The sequence below is a fragment of the Dama dama genome, chromosome 24 (genome assembly GCF_033118175.1).
Source record: "Dama dama isolate Ldn47 chromosome 24, ASM3311817v1, whole genome shotgun sequence".
NCBI lineage: Eukaryota > Metazoa > Chordata > Mammalia > Artiodactyla > Cervidae > Dama > Dama dama.
In genome coordinates, this window is record NC_083704.1 from 54,810,679 (window position 1) to 54,831,459 (window position 20,781).

Sequence of the window (20,781 nt, forward strand, 5' to 3'; positions counted from 1 at the left end):
CCTCTCCAGCTGCCAGCCAACACCACTGGCAGCCGACACACCTCCCCATCCTGTCAGGCGAGTCTCTGCACCCAGGGCTTGAGACCAGCAGGTGAGGCCACAACCACAGCTCACAAAAGGATCCCACTATCTTCCCAACCACCCTGGCCTGATGGCGCAGATATGGCGAAAGACTATGGAGTCTGGCTGCTCTCTAAGCTCTGACCACTGGGGCTGTGTGAGCCCTACATGGAGAAGGCAGAGGCGCTGCCCTGGGGAGAAGGGTCAGTGTGGAGGAAGGAGGGAGGGCCTGGGAGGGCCCTCTGTGAACCCACCTCGGTGAATTATGTTGTTTTTTAAAGTCACGACTCTTGTTTCGTGTTTATTTATTCATTCATTAATTTTTGGCTGTGCTGGGTCTTCGTCCCTGAGTGCAGGCTCTTCTCTAGTTGCAGTGCACGGGCTTCTTGTTTTGGTGAGTTCTCTCATTGCGGCTTGGGGGTTCCAGGGCGTGGGGCTCAGCAGGTCTGTGGTGCACGGGCTTAGCTGACCCGTGGCATGTGACATCTTCCCAGACCAGGGATCGAACCCATGTCCCCTGCACTGGCAGGCGGATTCTTAACCACTGGACCACCAGGGAAGTCCCATCAACGAATCAGACCAGAGAACACATCCAGCCTTTTCCCCTTGCCACACCTGTTACACCCGTACTGGGGAAACTGGTTTGACAAGGATGGCAGAGCCACTGGGAGGCTGAGCTGGCCTGGCCTCTCCTCAGGCCCCACTGTCCTGCCACAGAAGTGGCACTCCAGGTCCCTGCCTATGAGCAAGATGTGGAACAAAAGGAAAGCAAAGGCCCAAACCGCCTCCACCTTGCCAGAAGGACCAGGGCTGAGGTCCATCGAGCCTTTAAATCCAACTGCCGATTCACACTGAGCACAGATAAGGGTGTGCTGACCTGCACCCTGGGACACAATTGCTCAATCTGGACTGGGAGAGATCCCAGAGGTCTAAGGGCCCAGGTTCTACAGCAGGTAACTGCCAGGAAACAGGACGGGGGTGGGGGGGGGAAGTGTAGATAAAGAAACTTAAAACACATGTCAATTAACAAAAAATGAACAAATTAAACTGCAGTGCCTAAGGACAGACATTTGGGAGAATAAAACCATCAAAAAAAAAAAAAAAAGTAAGGAAATGGCTACAAAAGGACAGGAGGGGATCACCTTGGGAAGGAAGGGAAAGAGCAGGCTGTGGCAGGATTGGGGCTCACCGGAAGCCTCTGGGGGAACAAATAAAACTCTTTTCTTGACCTTATAATTTACTAAGCTCTACTTTTTTTGGAGGGGGGTGGTCTTGTTTTCTCCATTTTTATTGTTTACACTAGTGAAGTTTTTTCCAAGTCAAAAATATATTAAATAAATAAGATGAAGTAAACTAAAACTGGGCTTCCCTGGTGGCTCAGCTGGAAAAGAATCCACCTGCAATGTGGGAGACCTGAGTTTGATCCCTGGATTGGGAAGATCCCCTGAAGAAGGGAATGGCTACCCACTACGGTTTTCTGGCCTGGAGAATTCCATGGACTGTACAGTCCATGGGACTGCAAAGAGTCAGACACAACTGAGTGACTTTCACTTTCAAACATAAAACCAGTCCTGGAAGAGCTTGAGGGCTTTGTGAAGCAGCATTTGCAGAAAGAGAACTGCACCAGGAAGTCTGAAAAAGAGAGGGTGGCCTCACAGGCAATTGGGAGGGGACCTCCTTTAATTCAGGGGTTTGGCCTTGGGAACCACCACCGGCGGCTCACCCAAGTCCCACACTCTCCAATAGCTCTGCAGCTTGTTAAGCTGGTATTGCAGCCATAACTGGTTCCCACGGGCAGAGTAAATAAAGGTACTATAGTTTTTTAAACTGGGTGCCCCCAAATCCCGACATGTCTAGTGATTAGTCCCTTCACAGCAGATCTTCCTGACTCCCAGGGCCTGAAGGTTTTAACTTGCTCCCTTGGCAAAGCACACGAACACTGCCTTTCAGACCCCTCAACTCGGGGCGAGTCCAACCTCACAGCCTCTGTTTCTGTTCAGTGGGCTCTGCCTATGCGGCCCGAACTCTGTCACCTCAGGGTTGGCCAAAGTCACTATACCCGTCTCCCACCCCTACCGCTAGCTGACCTGGCCCATGGTGGCCTCCAGTTCCCACCCCTCACCATCCCCAGACAGTAACCCCTTGCACACCTGCCTCCTCCGCTGACTTGGGGATTAACAACGCTAACAGAGCAAGGTTCCTCCACATACTGGGAGTGATCCTCTCCCTCCCGACCTCTTGCTAAAGTCATGTTACCTAATTCCCCTCCCATCTCCTCTCGCAGCTTCCGCAATTATCCCCAAAGTCCCCCCGCAACACACACACTCTCATCCAAATCAGCACCAAACCAAAACGGTTCCCCACAGTTAACTCTGCCAACTCCCCAAAACTCCACCGTGAAGGCCCCGCCAGAACCACGACTAAGGTACGGCACCAGGGTCAGGAAAGAGTCCCAGAGGTCACAGACACCTCAGTGTGTACCCGGATGTCAGCCTGGCTTTGAAAATAATCTATCACTGCCTGCCAGCTCTCTAAGGGCCTCTCCCTGAGCTCTCACATCACTCGCCTTAAAATATATACACAAAATACAAATGACCTTAATCCAGTCACCCACAATATCTGACAGTTTTAACACTTCTGTGCTTCAGACAACCGAAACAAGCAACCTAGCGAAGGAACATGGGACATCACTATGTACACCTCTGGGCGTCCTGCTTTCTCCACCCCAGATCCAAACCTGAAATCGAACTGCCAAGGTCAATGAACCCCCTCACAGTGATAAGGAGTCTGCAGTGCCTTCAATAAAAATGGACTGCTTCCACAGCAGGGTTTTCTTCTCTTGTCCTCGTCAGCTCCTCACAGTGGCCTCCTCTGTGCGGCCCTGCCCTGACCCAGAGCTACTCCGGGGCTGGGAGAAGCCCTGTGGGCTCTGCTTCCTTTCAGAAGATTTAGTGACCATTTAGAGATTTTCCGCTCCTCTCTGGGGGGTATCATGTCATTTTCTTTGATAACAGCCAGCAGCTTTATCCTCAATGCCTCTAAAACAAAGCTCAGAGACCAAATGCCTTCACTATCTGGAAATCACCTGGAACCTTCTCCAGTAGGAACCCACAGGCAGCTCCCTCTGGACAGAGAATCACAAAGCCTGGTGCTTTCACTATCTGGAGGCTGGAACCCAGTTTTTGTCTTTAGGATAATTAGCCTCCACTCAGAAATCAGGCAACAGTGCATGTACCCTTATATTCCTTATACTCAAGCTCCGTTTGTCCCTCAGGGAGTCAAGGAAGCCCCAAGCACTTCAGGTTTCCAGGGAGGATGCTGACTTTACAGAGTAAGGTTCTGACATTCCGGACTAAATTCATCCTACTAAACAAATTTTAGGTCTTAAAATTCCTGTTCTAAAGAGTTCCAGCCCTACAGCTCAGCTGGACTGTATGTTCCAGGTACAGAAACTGCTGCTGCCCAACATTCAACCAGGCGCGCCCACTGGCTCCAAGTCTCTTAAAATACATCTGCTGGCTGAAAAATCAGTTTTATAAGTCAGCTAGTCAAGAAGTCATATGGTCACATGGGGAAAACATAAGTACATGTTTAAAAAAAATAAGCATACGTGTAGCCCTTTGAAAACCAAGGACCTTTCAAACCAGGCGTGCAGTGCAGTTGAATATTCAGAGAGAGATAAATATTATACCAAAAAAATAAATAAATAAAAGGAAACCAAGCACTTCTAGTCAATCAATTCATATGACAACCTTGCCAGGCTGAGCTCCTTCTACTGCACTAGTGAGGCTCGAGAAAACGCTGGGCACATCGAAGAACCACCAAAGGAGCTCCTTACAAATACAAACAACGCTGTCTAGCTACCAAAATCCTTGATCCTCAAACTATTTTTGTCTTTTACTCATCTCGCTGGGGCCAGTCCCTCCTGGATCAGCCACCCTAAGAAAGACACCACAGCGCTCAAAGCTCCACAGCTGAGTGAGCAGTCAAGCCAGTGTTGCTTTTTGGGAAGCACAGATGGGAGAATCCCATGGACAAAGGAACCTGGACACAGAAGTCCACAGTTGCAAAGAGTTAGACATGACTGAAGTGACTTAGCACAATGGGCTCATAGTCTAAGGCTTTGAAAATATATATATAAAATACTAACCTGGTACACATAAAATATAATCTATTACATATGTAAAATAAACACAATTTTTAAAAACCCTGAATCAATCACTTAGCCTAAGAAACACGTCCAGCCTTTATTAAACACTGGGCTTCCCTGGTGGCTCAGATGGTAACCAATCCGCCTGCAATGCAGGAGACCCAGGTTCGATCCCTGGGTTGGGGAGATCCCCTGGAGAAGGGAAGGGCAACTCACTTTAATATCCTGCCTGGAAAATTTCATAGACAGAGCAGCCTGTTGGGACAGAGTCCAAGGGGTTGCAAAGAGTCAAGATGCAACTGAGCGACTAACACTTTTTTAATTATTATTAAATACTGGACTCTCAAGTTTACATCAGAAAAAGGACAAGTGTAAGAATAACAGGTACCAATTATGGAGAGGTGTAGGACTCACTACCAGAAAGTTTTACTTTCTCTTCAGCAGCCTATGGGGACGAGATTCTCTCCGGATTGGACTGAGGCAGGGGGGACAAGGGAGCTCCGGACCTCTGGCAGATTCCCTTCTCAGGCTCAGGTTTCTACTGCTGAGGGTACTCGGTGTTTTCACTGACCAGCCTCATCGAACTTGTACCACAGATCTTGCCTGTCTTGCTAAAAAGAAAGGGCCTTTAGTGGGTAGACCTCACTTCTCGGGAGGTCACGACCCAAGAGACCATAGCATGACGAGGCACTATCTGAAAGAACAACTCTCCTTTAGAAAACTCAATATCATTTATAAAAAGAGCTGGCATCTGCAATGTGATCTCAGCACAGCAAGTTTTATTCCTTTATTTGATAAAAACGAGTGCCACTCCCAATCTTAAAATGGAGAAGGAAGCAGATCACTCTGCTCAGGTAGCAGGTTAAAATAGGCTGGAAATTTTTTTTTCCTGTAATAAAAGAAAAAAAAAAGTAGGAGGAAGGTAAACATCCAGGGCAATGCAAGTACCAGCTGCTCCTTTCACAAGACACTTCCCAGAAAACAAAGAAACTGTGCATGTTGAAGCATCATAGGAAGAATGGATTTTTTTTTTTTTTTACTATGATCAAGAACAATTTCAAATCCAGGCATTCGTGGTACAGTGGGTAGCTTAGCTGCCTTCCAAGAACAATTTCCAGGACCGTTCCAAAGTCAACCTACCTGGGTTTTAGAGGAGCAAATTTCTCAGTAGTCTCCCAGGCAATCAATATAGACCTCATGTAGAAAAGGCCTTCGCCAACTCCAGGAAGGCCTGACTGGGCCTTCTCCATCTCCCATTCCATTACCAGCTCGCTCAAGTGCCCTTCACAGAACCTGTTAAACAACTGCTGAAGACAAACTGGCTCCTTATCTGAAGCCAACACCCTCGAAAGAGAAGCAGCCAGTGACCTCTATCTGTTCACTCTTTAAGTCATTAAGGTCTCCCTTAAATCATTATCTCTTTCATTTTTTTTCCATTTTCCAAGGACACACTGGCCTGGGGTCAGAAGAACCATCTGATGGTTAATGCAGTTTGGTATCAAGAGAAAGCTCCCGTATCCAGAACAAACCTGTTTTTTAAAAAGCTGAGTCTCAGGACTTCCCTGGTGGGCCAGTGGCTTAGACTGCATTCCCAATGCAGGGGGCCTGGGTTCGATCCCTGGCCAGGGAACTAGATCCCGCATGCCACAACTGAGAGTTCTGCATGTCACAGCTAAGACCCAGTGCAGCCAGATAAATTTAAAAAAAAAAAAAAAATTTAAGTCTCTCTGGCTTCCCCATCCCATATTCTGGCATTCCACATCTTCAACAAGTTCTACAGTTGATTAAGGCCATTAAATAAGTTTTTCCCCAGCTATACTGAGATACAACTGAAGGCCAGAATAAATTTGAAAAGCAAGAATCTGAAGTCCAATTTCATTCACAAATAGGTTAATCTGATGCTTCCCAGTGGATTCAGAACACAACAAAGGCCTGGGGCAACTCCCCAGCCTCCTGTGACCAAGCAGTCAGTCACCCTTGGGAGCAGCAGGCCTGCCTCTCCAAATATGGCCTGAGATCTGCCACAAGAGTGAGCTCAGCCCTGGAAAGGGGTCCACAAGAATGCTGACCAAGACATGACAAAATCCGAGGGCAGCCCTGAGGGCAATCACAGCACAGACACCGTAGCTGAGAACACTCCTGAATGGCAGGGCAGCCTGTGAGGACACGACGGCTCATCGGGCTCGTGGCCCCCTCAGCATCCCGTCGCCACAGCAGACTGAAGAGAGGCCACGGCAGGCCGGACACTTAAGTGGAGGGCTGTGCACAGCCCACAATGGGCCCCATTCTCCCTGGAAGCACATGGCAGGAGGGGAGAGGGGAGGCCGGGACATTCCTTCACCCCCTCACACGGAGGGAAAGGCCACAGGCAGCCCAGGGCAGCAGAGGCCTGCCGAAGGAGACAGCCTGAGCAGCCATCTTCCTTTCGAGCTGCACACGCCACAAGGACCCCTCCTGAAAAGCCAGAAGGGAGTCCTGAGGTGCCACCGGATTAAGTCATGTGGATTAGGTGGCCTACACAGGTGTCCTCTCTCTGGTCAACAGCGTCCAGCCAGAAGGGAACAAAAAAACACACATTCAGGCACCCCACGGTCCCCGTCAGCCCAGGGCTCGTGCTGCAAGAACAATCAACTTTTCCTGCTGAAGATTTCTTCCCAGTGCCCAGGAATCCAGTGACTTTTTAGACTACTTTTAAAACTGGATAAAGCACATGTTCAGGCTGGCAAACACAGTGTGTTAAGTCTATACTATTGACCCTTCTGACAAAATATTGTGATCTTTTCCAGGTAAGCAGAAGCAACAGCTGGGAATAACCCAGAGAAGGAAAGGGGACAGGAATTCTGTTATCTGCGCCTTTAATGAATTCTATTTTTAGATTTTTAATAAAGAGTTTCTAGTCTCCTCCTACCAAATTTCTCTACTCAGGCAAGTCAGTCTTCCCAACATTGCTCAAAAGTCTAAAAATAAAAGACACTTAGTCCAAGATGCTTAACATAACAGGTAGAGCAAAGATCTCAACACTTCCTCATTTTTCACAAGACCCAGAATGCCCCCCTGTTCAAGGACTACTCATCAGGCTAGTCTCCGCTATTCAAAAATCCAGTAAGTGAGGCTCCCTGAGGTCAGAGCAGATCCAATGCAAAGACAATCCACCAGCCCAAGCAGAAACAGGCACAGGATATTTAGAGCGACAAGAGATGAATGCTTTATGAAAGCATTTCTTGTATAGTAAGGGCCCAGAAAATGGATGGTGTACCACGTGCTGATTAATAGCCAAATAAAAACAAAACAGTATTTGCAATTCTATCACTGACTTCATCATTTTCCTTGGCAAAAACTGGCTGAAGACTCAACCTAGCCCTGGAGAACAACTAGGCTAATTAAAAGAGGCATTTCCGAAAACCAAGGCAGAACTGGATCACTTCTGCCACAGACAGCCTTGGGAGCCTCCTTAAGTAATCCTTTATCAACCTCTGGAATCCCTGGGGGAAATGTTCCCAGTACAGTGAGAAGTAAAATAGAGACAACTCTAACATTTGCCAAAACAGGCATCCTCCAATTCCACGAATTTGTTTCAATGCATATACATTAACACCAGCTATTGGAAAGGACTCTGTAAGCAGCGTTTCTTATCTGTGGATTCCCATACTCCATACACAAAAACTCAACATCCACAGAAATGAAGAGCAAATGCCAAAACAGACGAAAATGGGCACTGGCCTCTTTCTCCCTGAGTATGATATATCCTTCCAAAGGCTTCACTCGTCCTTAAGCTTCCCTCAACTGGCACACTCCCCTACACTTAGGGTATCCGAGGGCTGTGACTACCTCAGGAAGAATGAATCTGTGGCTACACATACCCCCAGTGGCAGGGAATATTGAGTCTTGGCCTCGATGCAGCTCTAAAAATTACACACACATGCAAGTCACAGAAAAGGGGCTAGGGAAAATGTACGCAGTGCTTAAAAAATGACATTCAATACAAACCTGCCTTACTTGATGTTATAAATGGGCTCCTTCAAAACTGTAAGTCACACTACATTTTTTCCAAAAGTTTTATATTTAATAGTGTGGAGGTAAGAAAAAGATTCTTAAAAAAAAACAATGTACAAAGGTGTCAACTGCAATATTATCTACTATAACTAAAGTAAGATTAACAACCGTGTAAGAACTGAAGACAGGTTAATCATCAGAAATGATATATTTGTAGAACAATGAATACTATAATGCTGGGAGGGCAAAAGCAAGATTAAAAATTAAATTTTAACTCAGTAAAAATGCTGCCCAAGGGCCATCTCTGGAGGACACCCAGGAATCAGGGGATGCCGGCTGCTTCTAGGGAGGGGAAGCAGGGACTGAGGGGATAGACTGAAGAGAGATTTCTTTCCCCTGTACAAAAATCCTTTAGAACTTTTTGAGATTAACCATGTGTTAGCAGTTGCTATTTAAAGAAGGAATAAAGTTGGGGAAGACAAGAGATTTTCCCCTTACTTTCAACTTTTATCTTCCATGTTTCTTTTTTTAAATACATGGATTATTTAATACAGCTTTTGCTCCACTACAGTGTTTTAAAATTCCATGATCATTTTGCCAAGTACGTGATTATCCCTCATCTTGCTTTAGCAGCAATCTCCCTTTCCAAGTATCTTTCTTCAGGCTCTAGTGCCAGGCTGCTTTAAAAGCCTTATCTTAAGGGGACTTCCCTAGTGGTCCAGCGCTTAAGAGTCCTCACTTTCACTGCAGGGGGACTAGGATCCCACATCCCGTGCAGCAAGGCCAAAAAAAAAAAAAAAAAAAAAAAAGCCTTATCTTCCTGGAGAGCAGAAGCCCTACAGGAAAAGAAGGAACCAATATTGGTGAATGTCCACAACCAAGGCAGCATTACATACACCACAACCACCACCTCCAGAGGAAGTAGGGCGTGCCACTCAATCTGCCCACACCACCAGCCACCCTTTATTGCCAAAGGATGACAACGAAAATGAAATGTCTTCTGTAGAGTCAATCCAGGATCAAAAAATTATAAACAGTTTCAAAACGTACAAAATTAATTTCAATGTCTAAAATTCAGACAGGGGTATTTTCAAAAATAATTAGCTCAAGAAGGTATAACTGAGAAGCAAAACCTCAACACCATTATTAAATGCATCACAGGATGTGTAGGTTAAAGACACTGTCATAAAAATGATTTTTTATATTCAGGTGATTATTCCCATTAGGATTCTACTTGTAAAATATAAATTAAGTCAACATACTGCAAAAGTTCATTCAGATTTACTTCACTCCAGCAGAGAAGACAGGACAGTTTCATCAACTTAGACATGCTCAGTTCATGATACTGTATCATGGCATGCCATCCATCCTTCCACCCTAGACCCAGAGCAAAGCTAAGAAAATGCTTAGCTCTCTCAAACCCAAGGAGTGGGAAAATAGGAAACCCTAGTCACTAGGGCTAAATTAAGCCCTCTGGCTGGTGTAATTTTGTAAACTACTCTAAAATCCTATTTATAGAAATTGCTATCTGAGCAGTATCACTGACTAAATGATCAGAGTGAAGAGTGGTCACAAAGGCGAAGCAGGTTATGAAACTCACAGGAAGACGACTTTAAATTAGTGCCCAAAGGCAAGGGCACACAAAGACCTACTGGGAAATGACCAGATTAACCACTTGCATATACAAAACCACCACCATCTTGTTTCAGGACTGGAGTGTCAACCCAGGAAAAGCAGAGAAAGATGGGGTTAAGCAACAACACAGTAACACTTGCAGAGGCACAGAAATACTTCTGAACATGGAGGAGGGAGAAATCCTTGACCAATACACAGAGCACCTAGAAGCCCACACTATCTGTATTCTCACTCTGAGTTCCCTTATGGTTCAATACTCTAGTCCCCCTCTGGGTCCCCTTCTATGTTCACATCAGCATTTCTTAATTCTCTGATACTCTGGAAGCCTCCAGCCTCCAAGCGGCTACCCTCTGCAGTGGCTCAAATCTAAACAACATACCCCGGAACCTGGAATATTGAATCAAACTTCTCATTGTTGACTTCCTACACTGGTTAGGGGAAAAAACTCTTAAGACAGGACTTCCCTAGTGGTCCAGTGGCCAAGACTCCGCTCTCCCAGTGCAGGGGCCCGGGTTTGATCCCTGGTCGGCGAACCAGATCTCACATACCCCAACTAAGACCTGGCACAGCAAATAAAAATAATAAATAAATAAATCTTAAAAAAAAAAAAAACTCGTAAGACCTCACTCTTATTCTTGCCCACCTGCAAAATGAGTCTACCACCACTTGCCATTCAGCTAGGCTAGTTATGTGCTTCTTATCAAGAAGGCTATTAAAAAAAAAAAGAAAAAATGACCAACTTAAAAAGGAAGCATGGGGTAAAGGGGCTCTAACGTCACACCATGATGGGACACCTTTAGTTTGCCTTGCACAGGTCAAATGTGCAAGTCACTTGTCAATTCTTTACCTGAAATTCAGTCTAAAGCTACATTACACCCACCATGATTCTGAGTATCCAAGAGTATAGATGTTTCCCTCTACCTACCAAGTGGGTCAACAAGTTGTGCTCTCTTTCGTAAGTTCACCTCTTTTTTGCCCTGTTGCTTGCCTGCCACAGAAACTCAAGCCTTCCCCACTTCAGGCAGTCTAGGGGCCCTTCTTTTTAATTTTTTGTTGTTGTTGTTGTTGGCCATGCCACATACCTTGTGGGATCTTAATTCCCTGACCAAGGATTGAACCTAGTCCTCTGCAGTGATACGCAGGGTCCTAACCACTGGACCACTAGGGAATTCCCTAGGGGCCCTTCTTTATTCGGAGTTTCTCAAGTCCTCATCAGTGCTTGGCTAATGCAGCCTTATATCCTCATCTTTTTACTATCTCCTACCTCTTTCACTCATTGGTAGATCCCTGCTGGTACCAGCAGGTCCCTAACATCTGCTGAACTGGGTCATCTTGAACTTTCTTCATCTCCACTGCCCTGCTGACCCCTGTTCTAGTTCAGAGCCACTATCTCCCCAATGGACCACAGCAGTAACCAACCTGTCTCTAATCCAGCCCAACCTCAAGATTAACATTGGGGGCGCACTTCTGAAAACCCAGAGCTGACCCCAACACAGTTGTGTTTTAAGATCTCCAAGGTTTCCTGTTCTTCCATAACATCAAACTTCTCCATGTGGCCTTCTCTCTCCCACTCAACCTTCCAGAACATACAGAAAAAGAGCCCAGCCTTCTCCCCCTGGCCCCTTTCCTCTGTTCATTTTTCTTCCACACAATTGTGACCTTCTTGCCACCACTCCTCCATCAATCAAACCATTAACCCTTCTTGAAGGTCTAGCTCAAATGTAGTTCTCCCCTAAGGTCTGTCCTCTCTGACCTAGGACCCAAGTTCATTGGCTTACTTCAGTACAGTGCCCAGAGCCACCAGCTCAGGGCTCAAGAAGGCTCTGACAAACCCTAGATTTCTGAAAATGGCCCCTCAGAGCATGTTCCTAGAGTTCCACGTGGGATCACTGATCACTTTCTCATATCGTCCCAGCATTCTGCCCACCGCCAAACACCCAGGCTTGGTCTTTGCCAGAGAAGGACCCACCTGAGACCACCATTATTAGTCTGCTACAACACAAACACAGATGGGTATAGCCAAACGTCCAACCAGGGTTCAAATCCTAATTCCACCACTGTGTGACCTTGGGAACATTCCTTCATCTGTGACTCAGTTTGCTAAGCCACTGGAAAGGACTCTCAGAAGCATTCACAATAACGCATGTAGAGCAGAAACTCAGAAGGCCCTTGACTGTGCTGGTGTAGATCCACCGCATCACTGATCCAGAGCTCAGGAAAGGCTGGAATGACTGTGAGGTGAAAGGAATGAACATGCTCTCATCTATCTCAATATGGATGAACACATATCTATTTACTTCAGGGGTTAATATACCAGCCCTGCCCAAGAAAAACTGTGATGCCCCCAATTCAAATGAGAAATAAGGCTGTTTAAGGTTAACAAAAAAAATGCCATGCTTCTCCTTTCGTAAACAACAACCCCAGTCTAAGTAGCCCGAGTGTCCCTTCAAATTCCACCATATTCAATGTTCAAGAGATACTAGCAAATTTACAGAAGAGGTGATTTAAAGCCTTGGTCATGTTCAATATTCTGAATTGAGCCTCCTCCCCCATCATAGCTTGGAATTCCCTCTGCTCAAACTTTTCAGCCAGTTTCCTCACTGGCTCCTTCACCCTCATCTGTCCTCTAAACGTTTAACTCAGAGACAGAGGTCCTTTTCCCATCCTCTCCCACCCACTATGTGGCCACCAGCAAGACCTTTCTAAACGCAGGTCTGGGCCACACCACTCCACCGAGGAAAACCCTTCCCAGTCTCTGGCACCTTGAATATGAAGTCTGAACTCCTTGGCACAAGAGAAACGCCAGGGGCCCCCACCTCTCAAGCTGGAGGACTCACAGGTGCTATTTTAGGCCCTCGTGTACATATGGTTCCCTGGGTGAGGACCTTGCTGTCCCCCAGCTAATTTCTGCTGGCCCTGCAAGCCTTGGCTCAGGAATTCCCTCTCCTCAGGCTCCCAAGAACCATCTGAGCGGGCAGACACTATCAATCATAGGTTCCCCATCCCCCACTGTCCACCATACCGACTTCCCTAAGGGCAGAACCAGGCTCTTTTATAGGGCTGGCCAAAAAGATTGTTAGGGCTTTTCTGGAAAAGTGTATGGACAAATCTCAATGAACTTTTTGGCCAACCCAATAGATGGGTCCCCTGGATCTACCACAGAATCTGGTAAGTAGTGAAGCCAAGTATTTGTAAAATAAATGAATGTATTTTGCCAAATCAATTTTTCAGAACAGTGAAGACTGCCTCTCTGCCTCTTTCAACAGAGGTACACAGAAACACAAGCTTTCATGTTCCAACCAGATGTTTGTTGCTCAAATTGCATTGCTTACATCTCCTTTCAAACAGTATCCTGCAGGCCTTCAACAGGCTCATCGAACTCCCTCCCCAAATCTCACTGCTCCAAGAAATGGCTCCTCAATCTCCTTTAAGCATGCAGGCCAGGAGCTCTTGATTACTTGGCTCCAAGGCCAGCAAAGTTCAATTCAATTTCTCCATATTCAAACTATGCCTCCCATGTTGAACTCTTCTTTTTATTTATTTATTTATTTTTGAGCTCTTTTTTGAAAAAAAAAAAAAAAAAGGACATTCCAAAATTACCTCTCAACAGCTAAGCATAGAACAACCTGATAAAGTTACAACAACCCATCTACACCAAACTCCCAAACACCTGGTAGCACATTCAACTCTTTATCTGAACTGATGTCCTGTAAATACCAGCTCCCTGCACAGAAGTCTGGCTTCCAAGCCAGGAATCATGTCTACTCGCTTATTTAGGGAAACAGCAGGCCGGGCTCTTAAGTTAGAACTCTAAGCTATAACCATGTTGTCCCAGGCTGTAGCTCTCACCAAGGCCAAACTTCACGGTCACCATTAAAACTCATTCTGAGGTTCACAAGTCGAAGAGCTTCTCAAGTCATAGAGATTAAAATACGCATTTTAAATCAGTAGCTGAGTTGTTATGAAATTAACTTGAAATTTACGGCAGAAGACTTCTAAACACAGAGAGCCATTTCTCCGGAGACATTTTCCCAAATATTCCCGCAGGTGAAGATGGTTTCCCAAACACTAAGTGGAAAGGTGAAAAGGTAGCAGCAGGCTTCCAAAGAAGCCCCAAGTGTGTCCGTGTGTGAAGGGGTGACCCCACGCCTCTGAGCTCAGGCTCCGGCAGTTGCGCCGCCCTTCCCCGCCTCCTGAGCGGGCTCAACGCCCCATCCTCGGGATCTGGCCAAGCTGGGAGGCGCGACCCTCGGTGGAAGCCCGGGAGGCAGTCCGCAGGCCGGCCGCACACGCCCGCTGCCGACGCGCAGGCCCCGCGTTCCCGGGAGCGCGGGCCGGGCTGAGGCCTGGCCCATCGCCGCGGCGCGCAGCCCGGGCCCGGACTATGGACGCCCCCAGCCTGCGCCTGAGGGGCCGAGAGCAAGGGACGGCTCTACCCGGGCCCCACCGCCGCCTCACCCGCAAGGACGTCCGCGACCGTGTCCCCGCCCCGGGCCAAACAGCAAGCAGCAGCAGGTGTTCCTCGGGAGGCTCCGCAAGAGACAGAGATGGGGGGCCCGAGCTGGCAGGCTCGGCGGCAGTGCACGGGCGGCGCAATCACCGAGCGCCGCCGGGCGGGCCGCAGCAGGTGCTCGCTCTTTCCGGCCGAGACACGCTGCCGCCGCCGCTGCTCCCCGGGGACTCGGCGCGAAGCTCCCGCCGCCGCCGCCACCGCCGAGCCCCAGGAGCGCGAGCGCCGCACCGCAGCCTCCGCGCGAGCACGTACCGGGCGGCGAGAGGGCGCGGAGCGCGAGGGCGGGGCGCGCGACCGAAGCCTAGCAACCCCCTGACACGCGAGTGCCGCAGCCAATCCCGCGGCCAGCTCCGCGCGGCGCCGACCGGCAGTCCCCGCGACGCCCGCTTCTGCCTGCGTCGGCCGCCCCGCAGCGCGCCGCACCCGCGCACAGGCCCCGCCCCCGTCAGCGCGGCCCCGCTCATTGGCCCGCCACGCCCCCACTCGAAAGGACACGCCCCCATCCTGGAAATCCCGCCCGCGGCCAGCCCGGTCGGTCCCCGGGACACGCCTCGGCCCGTTCGGGTAGCCCGGAGAGCGCTGGACTGGGGGTGGGGGAGGGGCTCCCCACCCAACCTCAGGCATTTGAGCGTCTGAGAGACATCCAGCCTACCCGGGTGGTCAGGCTGGATAACTTGGCCCGGCCGCAACTGGCCACCCATAGACTGCCTTCCGCCTTCCTGATTTCCCTCAAACTCAGATCAGGTTATTTGTAAGCCAAGAAAACAATCAGGAAGCGTCCTCCAGATTGGAACGATGATGGCCCCATTGCCCGACTCTTATATTGATGAGGAAACTGAGGCGAGGGCCGGAAGAACAGGAAGCCGACCCCTCTCCGGGGGTCCTAGCCCCCAGCAGGCGGGCGCGTCCGGGAAGCGCCTCAGGCCTGACCCTCCTCCATCCTCCTCCTCCTGCCCTGAACAGCCGGAATCCGATGCCTCCTCAGGAGCCAGAAATAGCTCTGACCCGCTGGCACTGGTCACTCACTCGAGGCCCCACATTCTTTCAGGGAGTTGGGTGAATAAAGGGCTGGGAGTTACTGCTGAGGTCTGTCTCCCTTCAAGGAGAGGGTCCTAAACACTCTCTCACTCTCCCCAGGGCTTACCTAGACCCACTATCTCAAATGCCCCCGACTCCACAGATAAGGGATGACTGACTCTGGGGATGCGACCTGAGGTGGGCTCTCTTCCCCAAACCCTGTTCAGGATGGTTCCATCCCCTTCTGGGCCTGGGGCCAGCCTGGAATTCCAGGCCCGCACTCTTGTCAGCAAATACATTCTGAACACAGAACTGGCTGCTGCCTGCCACGGATTCCTCCCAGAGAATCCCAACAGCTCTTGGTCTCCCCTGCTTTCTCCCCCTCGATAGGGAGAACAGGAAGAAGCAAATTTCAGAGAGCAAAAAGAACGCCTTGTCTCCAACACACATACCTGTTTGTGATTCTTTATACTTAAATGCAGAGGCTCCAAACTTCATTCACTGGAAATGAACTGGAAAAAGAACTAAAAACCAGGAAAAAGTCCCAAATTCCCTAATCATCCCTTGAATGTTAAGCCTAAAAAATGGATGGCCTCTCAAATCCAGATTTAAAACTCTGCTGCTTCATAAAGGCTAAAAATGCAGGAATTTATTCAGGTTTATAAACAAAATACGTTCTTTAATTCACTCCTTCAGCTTACAGAGTTTCCCTCCCACCCACAAAGACACACCAGACACTGCTTTGCAGCCTGAGATTCTGCTGGGTATTTTAGTGTCTGACTATATAATTACATATATGTGTGTGTGTGTGTGTGTGTGTGTGTGTGTGTGTGTGTGTTTTTCCCAAAACAAAAGACAGCTGTGAGTACAGGCCTCATCTCTCATAGCATCTACACAAGCTGCTATGTGTATGTGTGTTTGTTAGTCACTCAGTCATGTCCAACTCTTAGTGACCCCATGGACTGTAGCCCGCCAGGCTCCTCTGTCCATGGGATTTCCCAGGCAAGAATACTGGAGTGGGTTGCCATGCCCTTCTTCAAGGAATCTTCCTGACCCAGGGATCGAACCCGGGTCTCCTGTGTTATAGGCAGATCCTTTACCATCTGAGCCACCAGAGGAGCCCAAAGACTACTAGTTGCTCTTTGGTCCTCACTGACCAGCAATGGACGCTAGAGTGACACTCCTTCTTCATTTTTGGCACTGGTCTTGCTAGATGAGGCACCAGGCTTCAATCTGGCCTCCGGAGTCCCAGCACCCCATCCATGCCCAAGCTCCCCCAGAGCTCCAACCAAGAGAAGGTCACTGCCTTGACTAACTGATGCCAAAAGGTGGGTTAGGCCCTTCCTAGTCCTAGGAGGAAAGGAGCAACAGCCAGAGTTTGCCTGAAACCCTTACAGCCAAACCCTTCCAGTCCTTGCTTCTCCAGGTTTGGGGCTCACTTGGTGATGCTGTGGTCCCAGGCTGGCTCTGATGCTCTTCCCTTCCCCCAGTCCTCCAGCCTTGGCAGATCCTCCCACAAGGCCAGAACAGCTGCGAGCCCTGGGCCTCATTGCTGGCTTTCTTCTCTTTTCCCTGGAGGTGGGGTTCCCCCAACCCCCTATTCCTTCAGGCCCCGAAGGTAGGAGGCCTGGACAGCCAGCCTCTTGGGGCCTAGCCAGCCCCCACTGGAGCCCAAACCAGCCCACATGGAGCCCACCCCAGAGTAAAGAGGGAGGCCGACAGTCTTCATGGGCCTTTAGGTTGGGCAGGGGCTGTAAAGTCAAGGCCCTGTTACTTCCTGTAGTCCTGACAGTTGAAGCCTTCCCCCTCCTGGGGCTCTCACAGCTCCCCCTAGGGCCCAGCACAGGGTCCCCAGTGACTCACCCTTGGGAGATTATACTGGAACCCCAGCGGTGCCTAGGCCATCGTAGGTCAGGCCTGGTGTTCACAGCCAGTTGGAGAGCACAGCCAAGAGTGAGGCCCAGGGCACACCCAGGAACAGCTGCCCAAAGACCCCACGTGGTATGTGCCCAGAGAGAACTGATCAAGAGGCGGAGAATGAGGTCCTTCAAGTGTGACAATCGGCCCTCAACTTGCCTGGCCGTATAGCCTCCTGTGCATCCTCCACCCTCCACTTAGACCCCCAGTCAGAGGCTTCGGGAAGATTATCAGATTAAGTAAGGTTTGTCTTCTGCACTAGATTATGAACCCTTGAGGCCAGTTGCGTGCACCTGCCTGATCCCAAGTCGCAATGATCGCCTAACATCACGCACATAATAGGGACTCAACTTCTGTTTGGGAAGGTAGGAATCAGGGAGTGCTGCCTGCCTCTTAGTTGGCAATTATTCCCCAAAAGTCTAAACCTTGTACAAGGCCCACAGCAAATGACCCAGTACTTACTTGGGGCTGATATGATTGAAGCGAGGGCTTTGGTTCTAGCTCAAGGGAAATCCAGCAGACACCTACCTGGACCAAACTTTCTTCTGGTCTTAGGCTTCCAGAGCTTTATTATTCTAGCATATTCCCTAGGAACCAAGGGCCAAGAGCGAGTGCCTGGCCTCAGACTTTTCCAGAGAGGGGGAGGCTGGTATTCCTGATACTCCCCCAAGGCCCCCGTGGAGAAGGGAAGGGGCCAGTGCTGGCTGAGATGAGGGTGGAGGCCTGATGATACAAATGCTGGGCCTGCAGGTCTGCCAGAGGCCTAGCAGGAACAGCCAAATCAGAGCAAGGGAGGGGTCCCATTTGTCTGGCTTTAACAGAAGGCAGATTGTCCAGCAGCTCTGGCAAAAAGAAAGGGCTGATAAGTTTATCCGGGAGAAACTGCCAGTAGGCGTGTTTGCTGGTCACCACCAGCCTTCCCAGAATGCAGTTCTTCCCCTTGTAGGACCCTCTACCACAGCACTTCCACCCGACCCCTTCATACATGTCTGGCCAGGGCCTTCCTCTAGCCAGCCAGGTAGCTGGCCTTCCAAGAACATGCAGTCCTGTGGGGACAGGAACTCCGTGGAAAGGATGAGGGTTGGTCGAATGAATAAAAGTCACCTTTCAGGACTTCCCTGGCCGTCCAGTGGTTAAGACTTTGCCTTCCAATGCAGGGAATACCACATGCCTCCTGGCCCAAAAAATGAAAGCATAAAACAGAAGCAATATTGTAACAAATTCAATAAAGACTTAAGAAAAAAAAAAGTCACCTCTCCCCTGGAGGGACACATGTCTGCTGCCCTTTCCCTTAGCCACATTCCACTCCTTTCTGACTCAGGGATAAGATAGTCCCCCAAGGCCAACTCTGGGAGATTATTCTCAAAACGCTGGGTTTATGGCCTTGAGCACTGGACTAAACACCAGATTAGGTCTTGTCTGGCTGAGGGGCCAGTGGAGGCAAGCAAAGCTGAGGGACCTATTTTAATTCTTTTCGGCCACTGACCCGCTAGCCCCTAAACCCAGAGCCTTAGGGGAAGTCACTCACATTCTTTCTTTTTTTTTGTTTTTTGGTTTTGCCACACTGAGTGTCTTCTGGGCTGTCAGGTCCCCCCCACCCCTCCCGGGGATCGAACCTCTGCCACCTGCAGTGGAAGCTCAGAATCCAAACCACTGAACTGCCAGGGGATTTCCACCATCCACACTTTTCTTGTTCAGCCAGATTGGAAGTCCCTTCCCCACTCTTAGTCATCTGTCCATGTCTGGCTCTGAGCTCAGCCAGAGTTTCTCCAGGACAGAAAGACCTCTTATTCTCAGAGGGGGCCTGTGATCTGGGCTTGTGCCTGTCATCAGTCTGGGCTCCTCTCAGTGGCCTCTTAGTCAAGAGACATTAATAGGCTACCCCACAACCATGAGTTCTGACTCTGCACTCATGGCTGATGGGTGTGTCCTTAGAACAGTGGAAAGCATTGACCTTCTAGTGGACAGATAGCCTTTGCTCTAGGCTGTGTTGATACACACAAGCAGAGCCCCTGGGAACCCCAACTGTGGTCTGGGAAATCCCCAGCATTGTGGGGAAGAATAAGAGGGATTCATCCAAACATCTTGAGGGGCACTAATAAACAGTGGGACTTCCTTGGTGGTACAGTGGATAGGATTCCGCCTGTCAATTCTGGGGACATAGTTTCGATCTCTGCTTTGGCAAGATTCTACATGCCACGGAGCAACAAAGCCTGTAAGCCACAACTACCGAGTCAGGGCTCTAGAGCCCACAACTACTGAAGCCCTTATGCTCCACAACAAGAGAAGCTGGAGGAGAAGCTTCTCAACAATGAGAAGGCCACACACTGTGCCAGAGTAGCCCCTGCTCACCTCAACTAGAGAAAAGCCCACTCACAGCAACAAAGACCCAGCACAACCAAAAAATATATAAGGGTAAAGAGCGATGGGATTTTCCTTGTGGTTCAGTGGCTAAGATTCCATGTTCCCAAAGCAAAGGGACCTGGGTTCAATCCCTGGTCAGGGAACTAGATCCCACATGGGGCAACTGAAGATACTGCCTGCCAAAGCTGAAACCTGGCACAGTCAAATAAACTCAATAAATATTTTTTTAAAAGAGAGAGAGAGAATGTTAGCATATCGGCCAAATCTCCAGATGTGTCCATATGAGGAATGAGCCCCCGCTGGGACCCAGAGCTAAGTGCGTTGTTTGACCTGAGAGGAGCTACTTGCCTTCTCTGAGCCTGACCCTCATCACCAGGTGCCTCCCTATATGGACTTCAGACCTGCCTGCTCACTGAGCGTGATAAAAGAGCACGTTTTGGGACTGAGTCAGAACCAGTGTGAAACATCCATCAGTGTATTGCTGATCCGCGGATATCTGCTGAGTCTTTTGTGTGCTGGAAACCCAGCTCCAGCAAAGAAGGAGCAAACTGCTCTTGTGGAGCCCAGATTCTAGTGTAACAAGCTCTACAGTAAACACAAATGTAGTCATCAGGGGATGAGAGCCTCGGGAGGGGCCAGGATCTGCTGCGCAGTACAGCTCATCAGGGACACCCTTTCTTCGAAGGCAGAGGCCACAGGCGGTGAAGGAGGGAGTCCTGGGGATTTCTAAGGAAAGGCCACAGAGGTGAAGGCAGAAGAGAAAGTGGCCAGACTGGTCTGGGGAAACCAGGCGGTCACCATGGCCTGACCAGCGAATGGAACACAAAACAAGGGAGAATGAGTGACCGGGGGTTGGGGGAGGGGGCAGGGCAGGCGCTGGGGCTGGATTGAACCAGGCTAGGCTTTGAAACAAGTATAGGATCCCAGGAGCCAGGGGCAGGGAAGCCGGAGGTGGGAGTGAGGAGGAGGGGAGTGGGGACCGTGCCCTCAGGCCTCCTGGAAGGAATGCAGTGGGGCCAGGAATGAGGGGGCAGCAGCTTGGCCCCAGCCCTGGAGCACGTCCTTCCCCTACGTGGGGAAGGAGGTGGGTGAGCCGGCAGGGATGGGGCAGAGATGGGGGTCCCTCGGGGGA

At 49.5% G+C, this 20,781-nt stretch overlaps 1 protein-coding gene across 5 annotated transcripts in view; it reads right to left on the bottom strand.

Moving 5' to 3' along the window:
* DAG1 (dystroglycan 1) overlaps positions 1-14,736 on the bottom strand; it is a 49,200-nt gene extending 34,464 nt beyond the window's left edge. For 2 of the 5 annotated variants that reach the window (XM_061128595.1, XM_061128592.1), the window contains exon 1: positions 14,604-14,736. The gene's annotated coding sequence lies outside the window, so the exon portion shown is untranslated. Of the gene's footprint in view, positions 1-5,350; positions 5,462-14,296; positions 14,536-14,603 lie in introns of those variants that run through there. The other 3 variants (XM_061128594.1, XM_061128590.1, XM_061128593.1) reach the window with 2 other exon arrangements.
* Between the last annotated feature and the right edge of the window lie 6,045 nt (positions 14,737-20,781).